The 11,938-nt window shown below is 45.6% G+C and overlaps 1 long non-coding RNA gene across 1 annotated transcript in view; it reads left to right on the forward strand.

The window, feature by feature from the left end:
- The window catches only part of LOC132207689 (uncharacterized), a 53,715-nt gene extending 42,200 nt beyond the window's left edge, over positions 1-11,515 (forward strand). The window contains exon 3 of the long non-coding RNA XR_009443706.1: positions 11,348-11,515. This is a non-coding gene — a long non-coding RNA (uncharacterized LOC132207689). The remainder of the gene's footprint in view (positions 1-11,347) is intronic.
- Positions 11,516-11,938: the final 423 nt, after the last annotated feature.

Raw genomic sequence — 11,938 nt, forward strand, 5'->3', positions numbered from 1 at the left:
TAAACAAGGCAGGATCTGGGTAAAATATTTTGTGAAGTTACTTGAGGGCGAATCTGCAGCAGAATAGTCAGATACGTCCAGGAAAGGAACTGGGAGAGTAAAGGCCATTCCATTTTGGGTGAAATTTATCATCGACAAGCCTGGAAAACCCTGGATCTTGAGGAATGTTCAGGACATGTTTACGACAAGTGCGAAGGAAGCAAATGAATGGATGACTAGTGGCGTATAAAAACGAAGTGTGAAGAAACGGTGGTGGCCAATATTGGAGAGAATATCAAGATATTCCGCAGGTACATGAAGCAGGAGAATAACCAGGGAAAGAGTAGCGCCAATTAGAAACCGGGGTGTACACGGGGTGAGGGAGCAATCTGTGTTCGGAACTGAAGGGCATTGATACAGTAGACAAGTCCCTCCCATCGGCTCTCCCTTCAAGGAGAAGCATTCATGTCTATAAAGCAGGAAGATGCAGTGTGAAACTGAAATTTTTGGCTGGTTTAAAAGTGAACAAATCCCCACGCCCAGATGTGTTGTTTCCAAGACTGCTGTGGGAGAAGAGAAAGAAAATCTCTTCAGAGATAGTAGCAACTGCAGATGCCGGAGAATCTGAGGTAAGGAGGTGTAGAGCTGGATGAGCGCAGCAGGCCAAGCAGCATCAGAGGAACAGGACGGCTGATGTTTTGAATCTGGACCCTTCTTCAGAAATGGGGCAGGGGAAGGGGATTCTGAAATAAATAGGGAGAGAAGTGGAGGCGGATCGAAGATAGGTGGAGAGGAGACAGACAGTTCAAAGAGGCGGGGATGGAACCACTGAAGAAGAGTGCAGGTGGGGAGTTAGAACATAGAGCAATACAGTGCAGAACAGGCCCTTCGGTCCTTGATGTTGCGCTGACCTGTGAACTAATCGAAGCCCATCCCCCGACACTATCCCTTCATCATCCATATGCTTATCCAAGGACTGTTTAAATGCCCCTAATGTGGCTGATTTAACTACATTGGCAGGCAGGGCGTTCCATGCCCTTACCACTCTCTGAGGAAAGAACCTGCCTCTGACAGCTGTCTTAAATCTATCACCCCTCAATTTGTAGCTATGCCCCCTCAACCAGCTGATGTCATCGTCCTCGGAAAAAGACTCTCACTGTCCACCCTATCTAATCCTCTGATCATCTTTTATGTGTTTCTTGAATCCCCTCTTAGTCTTCTCCTCTCCAATGAGAACTGACCAAGCCCCTCAGCCTTTCTTCATAAGGCCTTTGCTCCAGACCAGGCAACATCCTGGTAAATCTCCTCTGCACCTTTTCCAATGCTTCCACATCCTTCCTGTAATGGGGCGACCAGAACTGCACGCAATATTCCAAAATGAGACCGCACTAGCATTTTGTACAGTTGCAGTGTGACATCTTGGCTCCAGAACTCATTCCCTCTACCAATGAAACCTAACGCACTGTAAGCCCTCTTAACAGCACCATCAACCTGGGTGGCAACTTTCAGGGATCTATGTACATAGACACCAAGATCCCTCTGCACATCCACACTGCCCAGAATCTTTGCATTGACCCAGTATTCTGCCTTCCTATTATTCTTCCCAAAGTGAATCACCTCACATTTATCCACATTGAACTCCATTTGCCACCTTTCAGCCCAATTCTGCCGTTTATCCAAGTCTCCCTGCAACCTGCGACGTTCTTCCACACTGCCCACCACTCCACCAACTTCAGTGTCACCTGCAAACTGAGTAATCCATCCACCTGTGCCTGCATCCAAATCATTTATAAAAATGACAAACAGCAGTGGTCCCAAAACAAATCCTTGTGCACACCACGAGCGAATTGACTCCAGGCTGAATATTTTCCATCAACCACCACTAGTTGCCTTCTTACAGAAAGCCAGTTTCTCATCCAAACTGCTAAATGTCCCTCAATCCCATGCGTCCATATTTGCTCCAATAGCCGACCACGTGGAACCTTATCAAAGGCTTTCCTGAAGACCGTGTACACCACGTCAACGGCCCTTCCCTCGTCCACATGAATGGTCACCTTCTGAAAACTCAGTGAGGTTTGTGAGACACGACCTGCCCTTGACGAATCCATGTTGACGATCTCCAATCAAATTGGTGCTTGCTTGATGTTTAGAAATCCTAAATCTCTTCTCATCCTTTCCAAAACTTTTCCGACAACAGACGTAAGGCTCACTGGTCTATAATCACCTGGGTCATCTCTCCTGCCCTTCTTGAACAAGGGCACAACATTTGCAGCCCTCTGGTACTAAATCTGTAGAAAATGAGGACTCAAAGATCAAGGCCAAAGATCAAGAGGATAGGAGATGGTGGTGGGGCTTGATGTGGGAGGAGGGGATAGGAGGGAGAAAAGACAGGTTCGGGAGGCGGGAATGAGCTGGGCTGGTTTTGGGATGCAGTTGTGGGGAGGGGTGATTTTGAAGCTTGTGAAGTCCACATTGATAGCATTGGGCTGCAGGGTTCCCAAGCAGAATATGAAGTGCCCTTCCTGCAACCTTCGGGTGGCATCATTGCGGCACTGCAGGAGGCCCAGCATGGACATGTCATCTGAAGACTGCGAGGGGGAGTTGTTTAGTGTGAAGTGAGCATAGGTGATGTGCAAAGCGGTCCCCAAGCCTCCGCTTGGTTTCTTTGATGTTGAGGAGGCCACAATGGGAACAGCGGATGCAGCTACCACATTAGTGGCGCCGATACAGTCATCAATGTAACGGAGGAAGAGGTGGGGTTTAGGGCCAGTGTAGGTATGGAAGAGGGATCGTTCCATGTAACCTACAAAGAGGCAGGCATAGCTTGGGCCCATGGGGATACCCTGGCCACCCACTTTGTCTGTAGGAGGTGGGAGGATTTGAAAGAGAAGTTTTAGTTTTCAAGGACCGCAACTCCCCCCCCCCCCCCCCCGACCCCCCGCAGTGGTCGAAAACACCCTCGAGCGGGTCACCCGCATTTCCCACAACTCACCCCTCACCCCTTCTGCCATCTGCACTCTGACCCCACCACCAAAGACATTTTTTCCCTCCCCACCCTTAGCTGACTCCCTTATGCACTCCACACTCCCCCCCAGCATCCCGTACACGCGGCACTTGTTCCTGCAACTGCAGGAAGTGCTTCACCTGCCTCGATACCTCCCCCCTCACCCCCATCCCAGGCCCCAAGAAGAAATTCCACATCAAGCAGATGTTCACCTGCACATCTGCTAATGTGATATTCTGTATTCACTGTTCCCATTGTGGCCCCATCTACATCGGGGAAACCAAGCGGAGGCTTCGGGACCTTTGCAAGTCACCGATGCACGAAAGAACTGCACCTACCAGTCGCGAACCGTTTCACATCTCCCTCACAATACTCAGATTACATGTCCATCCTGGGTCTCCTGCAGTGCCACCGGAAGATTGCAGGAGCAGCGCCTCATATTCCGCTTGGGAACCCCGCAGCTCAGTGGTATCAATGTGGACTTCACAAGCTTCAAAATCTCCCCTCCTGCTCCCGCAACCCAAAACCAACCCACCTATTCCATCCTGCCACCTCAAGCCCCACCCCCACCTCCTACCGACTAACCTCTTCCCGCCCCCTTGACCTGTTCGTCCTATCTGGACTGCCCTGTCTGCTCCCTAACTTCCCACCTGCTCTCCATCCCTGCCTCTTTGACCTGTCTGTCTCCTGTCCACCTATCTTTTCCTTTATCCAACTTCTATCCGCCTCCCGCTCTCTCCCTATTTATTTCCGAACCCCCTCTCCCTCCCCCATTTCTGAAGAAGTGTCTAGGCCTGAAACGTCAGCCTTCCTGTTGCTCTGATGCTGCTTGGCCGGCTGTTTTCATCCAGCTCTGCACCTTGTTACCTCAGAAAGAAAATCTCAGTGGCCCTGACCAGTTTTTCAATTCCTCTCACAAGGGAAGTACCAGAGGGTTGGAGAACAGAATGTGGTTTGACTTATCAAGATAAATGCAAAACTATTCAATTCCACTGGAGGTTTGAGATGCAGTGTTGATGTTTGTTCTATGTAGTAGCCTGGCCTTAACTTGTCCTGTGGTGAGATGTAATTTGAGGGGGATGCTGTGCTTTTTTTTCTCGTTTTGGTACGGTATGTGTTACTTGACCTTGTCAGCCTATTTTATAGAGTCATAGTTGTACAGCGTGGAAATGGGCCCTTAGGTCCAACATAATCCCAAACTAAACTAGTCCCAACTGCCTCTTCGTGGCCCATATCCCTCCAGCCTTGTCCTATTTATTAACCTCGATCAGGTCACCTTTCATCCCCCTTTGCTCCAGTGAAAAAAGTTCCAGCTGACCCAACCTTCCTTTATCACTGAAACCTTCCATGCTCAGCAACGATCTGGTAAATTTCTTCTGTGCCCACTCTTGCTTAAAAATATCCTTCCTATAATAGGGCAACTGTAAATTTGTACTGTAGAAATCTTCAAGACTAGAAAAACATAAAAGCAAACAAACCAGGAAATGAAGGGATCAAATTGTAGTTCAGGAAGTGGAAAAATGGAAGTGGCTTGAGTGCAGCATGTTCTGGACTAACATGCACTGTAGTTCTGAAAGGGCATTTCACCGGTGTGAGTGGAAAGTTGTAGATGAAATAGTGACTTGAATCTTCATATATGCTCTCTGTCCAATTGATGTTGGAAACTCCTTCATGTTTCTAATGACGAATCCCAGGGATCGCTGCTGTTGTCTAGCTGATAGCCAGCCTTCAAACTGTTTCAAAGAGGAAAAGAACAAAGAAAATTACAGCACAGGAACAGGCCCTTTGGCCCTCCAAGCTTGCGCCATTCCAGATCCTTTATGTAAACCTGTCGCCTATTTTCCAAGGATCTGTTCCCTTTGCTCCCTGCCCATTCATGTTTCTGTCTAGATACATCTTAAATGACGCTATTGTGCCGCCTCGAACGCCTGCGTTGACAACGCGTTTGAGGCACCCACGACTCTCTGCATAAAGAACTTTCCACTCATATGCCTTAAACTTTTCCCCTCTCACCTTGAAATTGTGACGTCTAGTAATTGAGTCCCCCCACTCTGAGATAGAAAGCTTCTTGCTATCCACCCTGTCTATACCTCTCATGATTTTGTCGACATCAATCAGGTCCCCCCCTTCAATCTCCGTCTTTCTCATGTAAATAATCCCAATGTACTCAACCTCTGTTCAGAGCGAGTGCCCTCCATACCAGGTAACATCCTGGTGAACCTCCTCTGCACCATCTCCAAAGCATTCACGTCCTATTGGTAATGTGGCGACCAGAACTGTACGCCATATTCCAAATGTGAACCCAAGTCCCATAAAACTGTAACATGACGTGCCAACTGTTATACTTGGTACCCCGTCTGATGAATGAAAGCATGCCGTATGCCTTCTTGACCACTCTATTGACCTGCGTTGCCACCGTCTGGGTGCAATGGACCTGAACACCCAGATCTCTCTGTGCATCCATTTTCCCCAGGGCTTTTCCATTTCCCGTACAGTTCGCTCTTGAATTGGATCTTCCAAAATGCATCACCTCGCATTTACCCGGATTGAACTCCATCTGCCATTTCTCCTCCTAACTCTCCAATCTGTCTATATTCTGCATTCTCCAACAGTCCCCTTCGCGATCCGCTACTATCTGTTTCGCATCGGTTTTGCACAAAACTAGATTTTTGTTCTATTTTTGCAAGTGAATTGTTTCAAATTAGTTGCTGTTCTTTGTAAATCACAATCATGAATGCACATCCAAGCAGTGGGGAGAGGGGGAGAATGGATTTTTTGACGTCATGAAGTCTGAGATTTGTTATAATCCGCAAATATTGTCATGATAATTTTTAAAATTCACGAGCATGTCATTGATGTTGCTTTCTTGGGCTGCATTTGCTATCCATCCAGAATTGCTGTTGAGAAGGTTGTGGAGAATTGGCCTGTTGAATAGCTGCAATGCACGTGGTATGAATATATTAATGAAATACTGAGGACAGGAGATGAATTGCTTTTACTCAGTGGAAATGAAGTAACAGTCATACAGTTCCAGATCCAGGATTCTGCTGATTTTGACAGGGAACATGCAGATTCTGGAGCTGCTGTTTAAATATTTTTGGGTGGTAGGGTTCACACAATTATCAGGTACTGTGGAAGGAGTTTGATGAATTGGTGCATTGTCTCGTTGTAACTCCCCATCTCAAACAACAGTTCATTCTCGATCCATTGTTAATTGTAAATTTTCAGTTCGACCGAAAGGAAAAACAGTATTGAGGGATATGGACCAAAGGCAATATGGAGGTAGGCCGCAATTAAGTTATAATCTCATTGGATGGTAGAAAGTGTTTGAAGGGTTGAATGGCCTACCTGTTTTCCTATATCCTTACGTAAGAAGGGGGATCAATCAGTGGGATGATTTGACTGCATTGCTGTCGTTTATCGATAGTGTTGTCGGAGTCGCACTCGTTCAGCTGAGTGAAGAGTATTTCATTGACACCCGGATTTGGAGTTTATCGGCAGTGGACAGATGTTGAGAAGTCCAAAGTGAGTTACTTGCTGTAGAATCTATTGTCTCTGATCTCCGGTTCCAGTCACATTGATTAACATAGATCCAAGAACACTTCAGCAGAGGAACAGGCCCTTTGGCATGCAATGTTGTGCTAAACATGATGCCGAATTTAGCTAAAGCCTTCTGAATGTCCTTGATTCATATCCCTACATTCCTTGTATATTCATGTACGTATATAAAAGTGTCTTAAACGGCCCTATTGTATCTGCTTCCACAGCCACCCCGGCAGTGCTTTTCAGACTCCTACCACTCTCTGTATATAAGAATTGTCTCTGACATCTCCTTTGAACTTTCCTGCTCTCACCTTAAATACATGCCCCCAGTTTTAGACATTTCAAATCTGGGAGAAGGGTTACAGTCAGAATCTGTCCATGCATGTCACAAATTTGTAAACCTCTATCAAGTCTTCCCTCAACCTCTGCCACTACAGAGAAAACAGTCTGAGTCTTTCCAGCCTCTCCTTTCTAGCTCAAGCCCTCAAATCCAGGCAACCTCTTTTGCACCCTATTCAAAACCTCCACGTCCTTCCTGTAACATGACGACCAGAATTGGATACAATTCTTCAGAGTGCAATACTTAAGGCCTAACCAAAGTGTTCTAAAGCTGGAACATGACATCCTGATTCTTGTGCTCGATTCCCGAACTAACAAAGGCAAGCATGCCATGCGTCTTCTTTGCCACTCTATCAACTTGTGTGGCCCCTTTCGGGGAGCGATGAACTGAATCCCAAGATCCCTGTAGACACAAATGCTGCTCAGGGTCCTGCCATTAACTGTATATTTTTCCTTAACATTTAATTTCCCAAAGTGGAGCACTTCACACTTAATGGATTAAAATTCACTTGCCATTTCTGCAACGGATCTGTATCCTTCTGTATCCTTTTATGACTTTCTACCCTCACTACCACTCTACCAATCATTCTATCGTCTAAAAACTTACTAACCCATCCATCTATCTTGTCACCTCAGTCATTTTATATATATACCACAACAGCAGAGGTCCCCGTACAGATCCCTGCAGAACACAATAGTCCTGGATCTGCAGCCTAAAAAGCACGTTTCTACCACCACCCTCTGCCTTCTCTTGGCAAGCCAGTTGTGAATCCAAGCAGATAAGTGACCACGGACCCCATGGATCTTAATCTTCTGGATGATCCTACGGTGAAGCACCTTGTTGAAAGCCTTGCTAACATCCATGTCAACAATATCCACCACTCTACCTTCAATGATCACATTAGTTACCTCCTCAAAAAATTCAATCAAGTTAGTTAGACATGACCTGCCCTGCACAAAGCCATGCTGACTGTCCCTAATTGGGCAATGCTGTTCCAAATACAGGTAAATACAATCCCTAAGAATTCTCTCCAATAGCTTCCCAATGAACGATGAGAGACTCTCTAGTCTATAGTTTCCTGGATTGATCCTATTTACCTTCTTGAACAGAAGAAGAACATTTAGCAACTTGCTGGTCCTCCAGTACCCCTCCAGTGGCTACCAAGGATACAAAGATATTGCTGAATGCCCCGACAATCTCCTCTCTCACCTCGCTCAAAATCCTTGAGTAGATACCATTGGGTCCTGAGGACTTATCCACCTTAACGCTCTTTCTTGATCTCAAAATGCTGTTGTCATATGAGCATGCTCCACACAAATCCCACTATCCTCCACACCCTTCGCCTGAGTGAATAGTGATGCACAGTCCTCATTTCGGATCTTGCTCATATCCTCTGCTTCCGTACACAAGTTCCCTCCTTTATCCTGAATGGTCCTACTTTCTCACTATTTATCCCCTTGTTTTTGATGTATGCATCGAATGCCTTGGGATTTCCTTTAACCCTCCTTGCCAAGGTCATTTCATCACCCTTTCTTTTTCTGCTTTCTTTATGTCGGCCCTGTTCGATTTTAGCTTCCAAAACCTGACATATTTCTGTTTTTTGCCCATTTGACTAACTTCACAACCTCCCCAATTATCCAAGGGTCTTTTACCTTGCCATCCTTGTCCTTCCTCCTTCCTGATCCTAAACTCATAAGCAGGCCTTTAAACAATTCCCATGTGGCAAATGTGACAGCTCCCCCCAATTAACACTCCCCAGCTCCTACCTAAAATTGATATAATTTACTCTCCCCCAAGGTCCTGACTTATCCTTCTTCATAGCAATCTTAAAATTGAAGGAGTTGTGATCACTATTTCCAAAATGCTTTCCCACCCTTCTCACCAGTTACCTGACCAGGACAAAGTCCAGCATGGCCCATCTTCTATCCATATACTGTGTCAAGAAACTCTCTTGGATAGACTTAACAAATTCAGCCTCATTTAAACTCTTGTTGTAAGGGAGTCCCAGTCAATACCGTGGAGGTTAAATTCACTGACTGTGGCAACTCTGAGTTAGTGCATCATTTCACGAGCTGCCTGCATATTTGTTCCTCAGTGTGTCAGTGGCAACAGGGGAGCAGGCTATTAGTTTAATCTGATCAGAGTGATTGTGTCTATCTTATTTTTGAATGCTACCTATATTGCCTCAGTGGGCAAGCCCTCCAGAATGTCCTTTCTGGGTGCAGATGTCACATTTCCCACAGGTTATGAGAGCACCTCCTTCTTTTACCTTCCCCTCTATCTTCTCGAAAACAATGAAACCCTGGAACATTGAGCAACCAGTCCGGTCTCTGTCTCAACCAAACCCATGTAATGGCCTCAACATCAGAGTCCCATGTACTGATCCAGGCTCTAAGCTCATTTGCCTGAGCTATAATACTCCTTGCAGTGAAAGAAACATAGGTCAGCTTGTTTGTGCCATCATGTTCATGTACCTGTGTCTGACTGCCATTCTTTTCTGATTTATTGGTCCTAACATGTACCTGCTATCAATTCATCGACTTGCTGACCTGCTGCTCTCGTTTCCAGCTGCCTGCCAGCCTTTAAATCATCCTAAGTAGCACTAGCAAACCTCCGTGTGAAGATATTTGTTCCCGTTCAGTTCAGGTGCAACCCATTCCTCTTACACAGGTCACCCCTTGCCGAAGAAGTGGACCCAGTTATCCATGAACTTGAAACCCTGGCCCCTGTACCAGCTCCTTAACCATGCATTCATCTCACCTATCTTTGTATAATTTAGCTCACGAACATGTGGCTCTGGTAGTAACCCAGTAACTATTACCCTCTAGGTCCTGCCTTTCAGCCTCTTTGCTAACTCCTTGTACACAGTCCACAGGATCACATCCCTCTTTCTTCCTACGTCATTGGTACCAATGTGGACAATGGCCTCTGGCTGCTCACCCTCCCCCTTAAGAATTTGTTGCAACCACTCAGAGATGTCCTTGACCTTTGCACCAGGGAAGCAACACACAGCCCTGCTGTCTCAAATGTGGCGACAGACACCATGCCCCCAACGAATGAGCCTCCAACCACAATCACTCACTTGGATTTGCCTGACCCTGTTCCACAGCAGGGCGGTTTGTACCACGGACCTGGCTCCTGCTGATTAGATAACTGACCCAGTTTAGTTTTAGATCAGTGTTAACCTTGATGAAGTGGATAGCCAAGCACCTCAGTAGTCCACAATACAGGAGAATGAAATTCTTAAGCTCACGGATTCTGTGACAGTCAAAGAGAAGCAGTGAATTTTTCTAACCTCATTTCCAACACCTGGCGCATAGCCTTGCATGGCTTGGATAGCACTTGTACATTTAAAAATAAATGTAAGGATGATGTTCAGGTAAGGACATGGAATTTTGTGATATGGTCATATTCTCTCTTGTTGGAGCTGATTGCTGCTTAGCACTTGTGTGGTGCAAATGTTACTTATCGTTTATCAGGCCCAGCCTGATCGTTGTCCAAGTCTCACTGTATTTTCTCATTGTTGATTTCACTGTTGGAAAAGTCATGAATTCTGCTGGACACCTGGACAATATTCAATGAACATTCATGTCTCCAATTTGGTTCAAATGAAGACATGACTTCAACCAGTGCAGGTATCCAATGAATGCCACTGACTCAATTTTCTATTCCTCTGCTTCACACCACATTCAATCAGAAGTTGGCTTGGTGGAAATGACAGATTGCACTTTCCTTCCTTTTCAAGCTCAGGATCGCTGATCATATTTGTGGTAACTCCTGAATGAGGTTACGAGAAGTGTGGCATGACGAAAAGTAAACTGAACCTTAGTGTGCAGCTGTTTGACAGCACTGTCATCCAGATGTTGCATTACTTTGCTGATGATTGAGAATACATTGAGGCCATAATTGGTCAGCACAATTTGTCTGACTATTACATGATAGGTCATCTTTCTCTGAAATGTGAGTGTCGCAAGTGTTTAAAAATGTACTGGATAACATTTACTGTTGGTGTGCTGACCTTGGGGCACATTGTTCCAATACAGTTTGTCGGATGCTGCCAGGTGCCATGGCATTTGCAGTATCCAGAACATTCAGTCTTGTCATTGCATGAAATAACTTGAATTGCGTGTAAGTAAAGATCTGTGATGCCTCCTCAGGATGAGGGCAAGAAGATCATCCAGACTGATGCGATGAATGGTTTCATCTGCCTCTTCACCTTTTGTTCGTAACATCTTGTAATAACTGCCATGTAGCCTGATGAGAAACTAAAGCTCACCTTGATTCATTTGCATTCGAAGGTGCCTATTTTTCCCAAACAAAAGGACCCATCACTGAGCGGGAAGTATGGAGAATGTTATAGACATCAGTGGTGAGACAATGGTGGATCTTGACCAGAAAACCATTCTTGTGTTGGTGAAATGCAAACAAAAATCTATATGATGTAAACTTTATTCTCAGCTAATCCCTTTCTCAAATGACAGATTCTGATGTCGGTAACTGGAAAGCCTCCATTGTTGGAGGACGAGAAGCCATATCCAATTGAAGCAGCATAGGCTTCTGCGATGACTGTGGAAACCACTGCTTATGCCTTGCTTCAAGCATTGTCAAGGAATGATGTTGACTATGCAACACCGATTGCGAGGTGGCCAACGATGCAACAGAACTATGGTGGTGGATTTCACTCGATGCAGGTAAATGCTTGAGATCACAACAGCAGGCATTCAGATATTTCCATTGATCATGTTACTAACTGGTGGTTGTTGCAGTTTGCAATCAAACTGGACACTGCATTTTCATCTGCAGGTTTGGTGCATTGGCACAAATACCAGTTCTTCAATGGTGTTAATCCTTGGTTAAATTCTTACATGCACTTTGACTGTGCATCACTTTTCCTTTTGGCATTGTCCTTGAAAAGTACCTGTTTCTGTAAACCTTCACTTGCTTGTCACAGGATCATTGAGGGACAGCATAATAGAGTGCCATGGCAATGGAACAGACCCTTCAGCAAATTGTATGTGCCCTCACAAGATGCAAGTCCCGAACTATTCTCATCACATTTCCCAGCACTCGAC

Source organism: Stegostoma tigrinum, unplaced genomic scaffold, assembly GCF_030684315.1.
Source record: "Stegostoma tigrinum isolate sSteTig4 unplaced genomic scaffold, sSteTig4.hap1 scaffold_123, whole genome shotgun sequence".
NCBI lineage: Eukaryota > Metazoa > Chordata > Chondrichthyes > Orectolobiformes > Stegostomatidae > Stegostoma > Stegostoma tigrinum.